Source organism: Tachypleus tridentatus, chromosome 10, assembly GCF_004210375.1.
Source record: "Tachypleus tridentatus isolate NWPU-2018 chromosome 10, ASM421037v1, whole genome shotgun sequence".
In the NCBI taxonomy this organism is placed as follows: Eukaryota; Metazoa; Arthropoda; class Merostomata; order Xiphosura; family Limulidae; genus Tachypleus; species Tachypleus tridentatus.
The window spans coordinates 11,877,576-11,883,841 of record NC_134834.1 but is presented as its reverse complement, the minus strand read 5'-3'; positions in this window follow the sequence as shown (position 1 = coordinate 11,883,841).

The following is a 6,266-nucleotide window of genomic DNA, read 5'->3' as shown; positions in this document are numbered from 1 at the left end:
CGTGTTCAGGGAACCTAAGTGGTGGGGAGGGACGGTTCAGGGAACCTAAGTGGTGGGAGGGACGGTTCAGGGAACCTAAGTGGTGGGAAGGGGCGGTTCAGGAACCCAAGTGGTGGGAAGGACTTGTTCAGGGAACCTAAGTGGTGGGAAGGACGGTTCAGGAACCTAAGTGGTGGGAAGGGACGTGTTCAGGGAACCTAAGTGGTGGGGAGGGACGTGTTCAGGGAACCTAAGTGGTGGGAAGAGACAGAAGTTTATTTTGTGTTTGGTGGGAAGTGAATGTCAAAGACAGTATGTTTATAAATATGATATTGTGTTTATAAAACAAAGACAGTATGTTTATAAATATTATATTGTGTTTATAAAACAAAGACAGTATGTTTATAAATATGATATTGTGTTTATAAACAAAGACAGTATGTTTATAAATATAATATTGTGTTTATAAAACAAAAGACAGTGTGTTTATAAATATGATATTGTGTTTATAAAACAAAGACAGTGTGTTTATAAATATGATATTGTGTTTATAAAACAAAAGACAGTATGTTTATAAATATGATATTGTGTTTATAAAACAAAGACAGTATGTTTATAAATATGATATTGTGTTTATAAAACAAAGACAGTATGTTTATAAATATGATATTGTGTTTATAAAACAAAGACAGTATGTTTATAAATATGATATTGTGTTTATAAACAAAGACAGTATGTTTATAAATATAATATTGTGTTTATAAAACAAAGACAGTGTGTTTATAAATATGATATTGTGTTTATAAAACAAAGACAGTGTGTTTATAAATATGATATTGTGTTTATAAAACAAAGACAGTATGTTTATAAATATGATATTGTGTTTATAAAACAAAGACAGTATGTTTATAAATATGATATTGTGTTTATAAAACAAAGACAGTATGTTTATAAATATGATATTGTGTTTATAAAACAAAGACAGTATGTTCATAAATATGATATTGTGTTTATAAAACAAAGACAGTATGTTTATAAATATGATATTGTGTTTATAAAACAAAGACAGTATGTTTATAAATATGATATTGTGTTTATAAAACAAAGTCAGTATGTTTATAAATATAATATTGTGTTTATAAACAAATTTTATAAAAGTTTGTGTAAAACTGTATGTTTTTAAGGATACCCAGCTTTTCACATGAAGTGTTATTGTCTGGAAATAAAATCCATAAATTTGAAAAATCTGGGAGGGGGCAATTGAGTTTTTGAGGAAGATACCCCCCCCCCCTCATATATGGAAAGAAAGTCTGAAGTATTACCCACACTTCTGTTTGTTTCTCTCACTTTTCATAAAGAAACATTATTGAAATGTAGTTCTCTGTATGTTTTGGTATATTTCGAAACTTCCATTGTAATGGTTAATTATAGAATCTGAACTCGTTCTTGATTGATATGTGACGGACTAAAATATCCATCAACTTAAAACAGTGTGAGTTTAACAACAATCATGTGTTACAAAGTAATAACCTGATCATAAACTTTATTTTAAAGTTATAATAAAACTTCTTCACAAACAATATTTGTAGTTTGTTTTCCATCTACCAACAAATAAAGATTCTGAGGTGATCCCACCCTTGAACACCTACATCTCAGTGACTCTGAGAAAACATGGTTGTACAAGAAACAATCCAACAACTTTCACACTTTGGATCTCAGAATATTCAACATGGTCTAAAGTGTCAACTTCCCAAGATTGTTTGAGATTGACTCAATAGGCTGGGGGTGACTACACCAAGAGGATTTACAAAATAGAAATAGGGTTAAGTTCAAGTTTGACCCTGTTAGGAATTTCCCATAATTTCCAATTTACGTGTTTACATACATATTTTGAGAGAGATTGGCTGAGTAGACTTTGAGGAGTTAGGATGTAAATAAACACACACGTTTTGACTTTATCTGTGTATATGTGATAAGAACACTCTACTTCATTTAATTACACTTAGAAAGTGGCTCATCTCATCCAACGCACCAGAAATCTACCGGAAGAGAACAGCATAATTCTGTGAAGAAGGTATAAAATTTATGTCCAATATATATTAGATTACTTATATGAACTGTTATTATAATAACTCATATGAACTTTTAAAAAATTGTAGAAATGTTTATCACATGTTTAAAAATTTTAAGTCGGACAAAATTGTGTGAACTTTCCACAAAATATACACCAGTTTCATCAAAATGTTAATTCTAGAGTTAATGTATTTTTGTCTACTGTCTGGTTATTTCTCACAAGTTTCAATGTTTCTCTGTCTATGTATGTGTTTTGAGACTCATTTCTTAGCTATGGATGGAAAACTAATGCATGTGTTCTTTCAAGTGATTAGATTTCCTCACGTCAGTTGATTATACAAATATAATAAGTTAGCACTGTTCTTACTTTATAGTTTTCTTCAAGAATAGACCTTTCTTTAAAACCAGAACCTGTAAGCAAGAACTTCAATTCTTCTGGTACCGAGGGGTGAGTGGAATATTACTTATCCCAGAAATGTTTGTTACGTTAATTTAAGATTTTTCTGTGTGTGTGTACTAGATTTTTTTATGCTATTGTTTTTCTACACATATACCTGAATATATTCTAGTCGTGCGTAGTTCAGAGTAGGAAAAATGAAAGTGTGTAAAACAAGTGCTTGTTTCTGGCTGCTAATTTACATATCTAGGAAAAATCCGAACCTCTGCAATATATAATCAAACCATATAGTGCATGATTTCTGTTTTGTTAGGAAGATTCATAGTTTTGACACGTGTGTGAAATAACAGCAGTTGGTTTGAGGTTAGTAATTCACAGTCACAAGTGTTGACATCTTATGTTTTGTCCTAAAGAAAACTTTCTATCTCATGATTATAAATAAACTCACAGATATATTTTATAACGAAGTAACTATATTAATCAATAATGTCTTTGGATTGGTGTATCTTGCAACTTATGACTTCAACTCTCTAAGTATTTGTGTTTGTCAGTTATAACATGTTGCTAGTTGTCTAAAGAACTTTATTTTAAATCAATAACAACATCTATTATTAACTGTCTCTGGATTACTGAAAGGCAGCTTTTTAAATTAATATTGTTTTAATAATAAAATTTGGAGCACTTTACTTTCACTTGTTGGAATTAATTAAGTGCTTCTTAGGTTTAACAGTGTTGATAAATAAGGTTGGATATTTATTTAGTTTCACTCTAGTCAGTTGATAATTCTGCTTCTAAATTTGTTGAAAACAAAACTGTTACGTTTAACCTTCTGTGTTTGTTCTGTTATGTTTAACCTGCTGTGTTTGTTCTGTTACGTTTAACCTGCTGTGTTTGTTCTGTTACGTTTAACCTTCCGTGTTTGTTCTGTTAAGTTTAACCTGCTGTGTTTGTTCTGTTACGTTTAACCTGCTGTGTTTGTTCTGTTAAGTTTAACCTGCTGTGTTTGTTCTGTTAAGTTTAACCTGCTGTGTTTGTTCTTCACGTGTCTTCATTCATTCAGTTATTTGTATTAACACATTCACTGCTAACAATGTATTAACACATCAATCAACAAATGTGTTGTAACTATGTGTTAGAATACAGATAAACAGCCCTTTAAGACTGTATGGTGACCACGTGTGCAGTGTTCCTTTGTGAATAACAGAAAATTTTTTTTTACCAAGGTGTCGAGTGATGTGACCTTAAATGTTTTGCAGTGATTTGTTTTAGTCACCACTATAGCTACAAGATGGCAGGGTTGGGCTGCACAGATGTTCCAGTATGAGTGAATTTGTGTTCAACCAGAACCTGATTATGTCACTTTAGAATAATGATATAGATATGGATACTGCTAGTAGTGTCAATTGATGGATGGTGGACTCTTCAGACAATATGTGTTAATCCAATTGATATTTGTTTTACTGTACGACCTTAAGTAATGGCAGCTTTGCCATCAGAGGCTGTTCCACTTGTCATTTTCAAACTGTTTGTAATGGAGGACGTTGCAAATCTGATGGTTAGTGAAACAAAGATTGATTGAACAGTTCTTGGAATTGAACTGTCTGTTTCTCATGCCTCGAGTAAATGCTGCTAGTGGCTGGACTTCGTAGGCTTAACGCATGGGTTAAGAAAGCTGCAAGAGGGAACATATTAGGAACGTTTATATAGAAGTTGTTTAGTGATGTGTGATTAACGTATTACTAAAAAAGTACAAGGACATATTGTGTAAAGTGTAGTCCCTGTAAACTTTTACAGATGTCTCCAGTGGAGTACAGATATTCCTTCTAATACCCCCAAGTCCAGCAACCATAGCACTAATACACCTAACGAACTTGGTAAGTCTGTGTCTTTCATTGATTTGAGGTTAATGTAGATAAAGTAATGCTAATTTTTAATTAATATTTTTTTGGTAATGTAACTGAGTATCAGTTGTTTGAATATTATTTATTAGTATTATTGTAAGAAGACTTAAGTTTTCTCTTACTACTTTTGTACGTTAACCTCTACAGAAGAGGTGAACTTACACTACGATAACTTCCAAGTTGCACATTTGTAGCATTTACTTAAGAAATAAATTTCAGATTCTCAGAAAATGAAGAAGTTATTGCTAAACGAAGTTGTAATGGAAATGCTGTAAGCCATGGAAAAGAAAATATCTCTGTGTTGTAAGTGTATTTTTATCTTAAAAGATATATTAGAAAATGCTTGTTTATTTAAAGTTATATCAATAAACTAAACTTACTGTTGGTTACATAACACCCTAATAATATGCACAAGTCTTCCAAAAAATAGTATACATTAAAGTACCTTCACCGATTATCACGTGAACCTTCTGTCTATTTTACTGATAAAGTGGGTCACTTCATCCAATATGTTACATGTAATGCTGTATCAGACAAATACAATTATTTGATCTAATGCAATTCTTGGGCCTCACCAGTATTGAGGAATATAAAAAGAAATATATATATATTACTCATTACTTTACAACATATAAACTTTCATATTAGTACTCATTGTACGGGTGATACAGGAATTTCTGTTTCAGTCTCACAAACCATAATGAAAAAAGTCATGATGCTAAATATGAAGTATTTCTGTTACTACAGAAAACATCTATACAGTCCGATCAAACCAGACACCTCCATGAGGCAGTCACCTCCCCAGAGAAGACGTCTAGAAACTGCAAGCTCTTGGAAACTTTTTGGGGTGCCTCCACCAGAGTTGGAGGACTAAAGTTAATGACTTCAGATTTATAAGTTTAACTACTCATAATTTTGCTAGCTTACTAAAAAGACTAGGTCATATTAGTCAATTAAGTTATTGTTTATACATAGATGTTAGAAAAATATTTTATTCATTTTCATGAAATTTTTTACAAAGAAAAAATTACAATTTTTTTAGGTATTTAATGAGTTCTATTGTATATTAAGAAAGTTATTCCAAAGATGTATCTTTATCATGTGTTAAATGTTACTGTGTTTTTGTATATTGTAAATAACTAAGTATATTGTGACTTCATCATGTTAACCACGATTAACTGTTAACAACATTTTTAGTTTTATACACAGTTTACAACAGCCTTAGAAAGTCTGAAACTAGGAGTTTGTTGTTATACCGAGTGATAATGGTTGTAGGAGTCTGTCATTATACCGAGTGATAATGGTTGTAGGAGTTTGTCATTATACCAACTGATAATGGTTGTAGGAGTTTGTCATTATACCAACTGATAATGGTTGTAGGAGTTTGTCATTATACCAACTGATAATGGTTGTAGGAGTTTGTCATTATACCAACTGATAATGGTTGTAGGAGTTTGTGATTATACCGAGTGATAATGGTTGTAGGAGTTTGTCATTATACCAACTGATAATGGTTGTAGGAGTTTGTCATTATACCAACTGATAATGGTTGTAGGAGTCTTGTCATTATACCGAGTGATAATGGTTGTAGGAGTTTGTAATTATACCAACTGATAATGGTTGTAGGAGTTTGTCATTATACCAAGTGATAAATGGTTGTAGGAGTTTGTCATTATACCAACTGATAATGGTTGTAGGAGTTTGTCATTATACCAACTGATAATGGTTGTAGGAGTTTGTCATTATACCAACTGATAATGGTTGTAGGAGTTTGTCATTATACCAAGTGATAATGGTTGTAGGAGTTTGTCATTATACCAAGTGATAATGGTTGTAGGAGTTTGTCATTATACCGAGTGATAATGGTTGTAGGAGTTTGTCATTATACCAACTGATAATGGTTGTAGGAGTTTGTC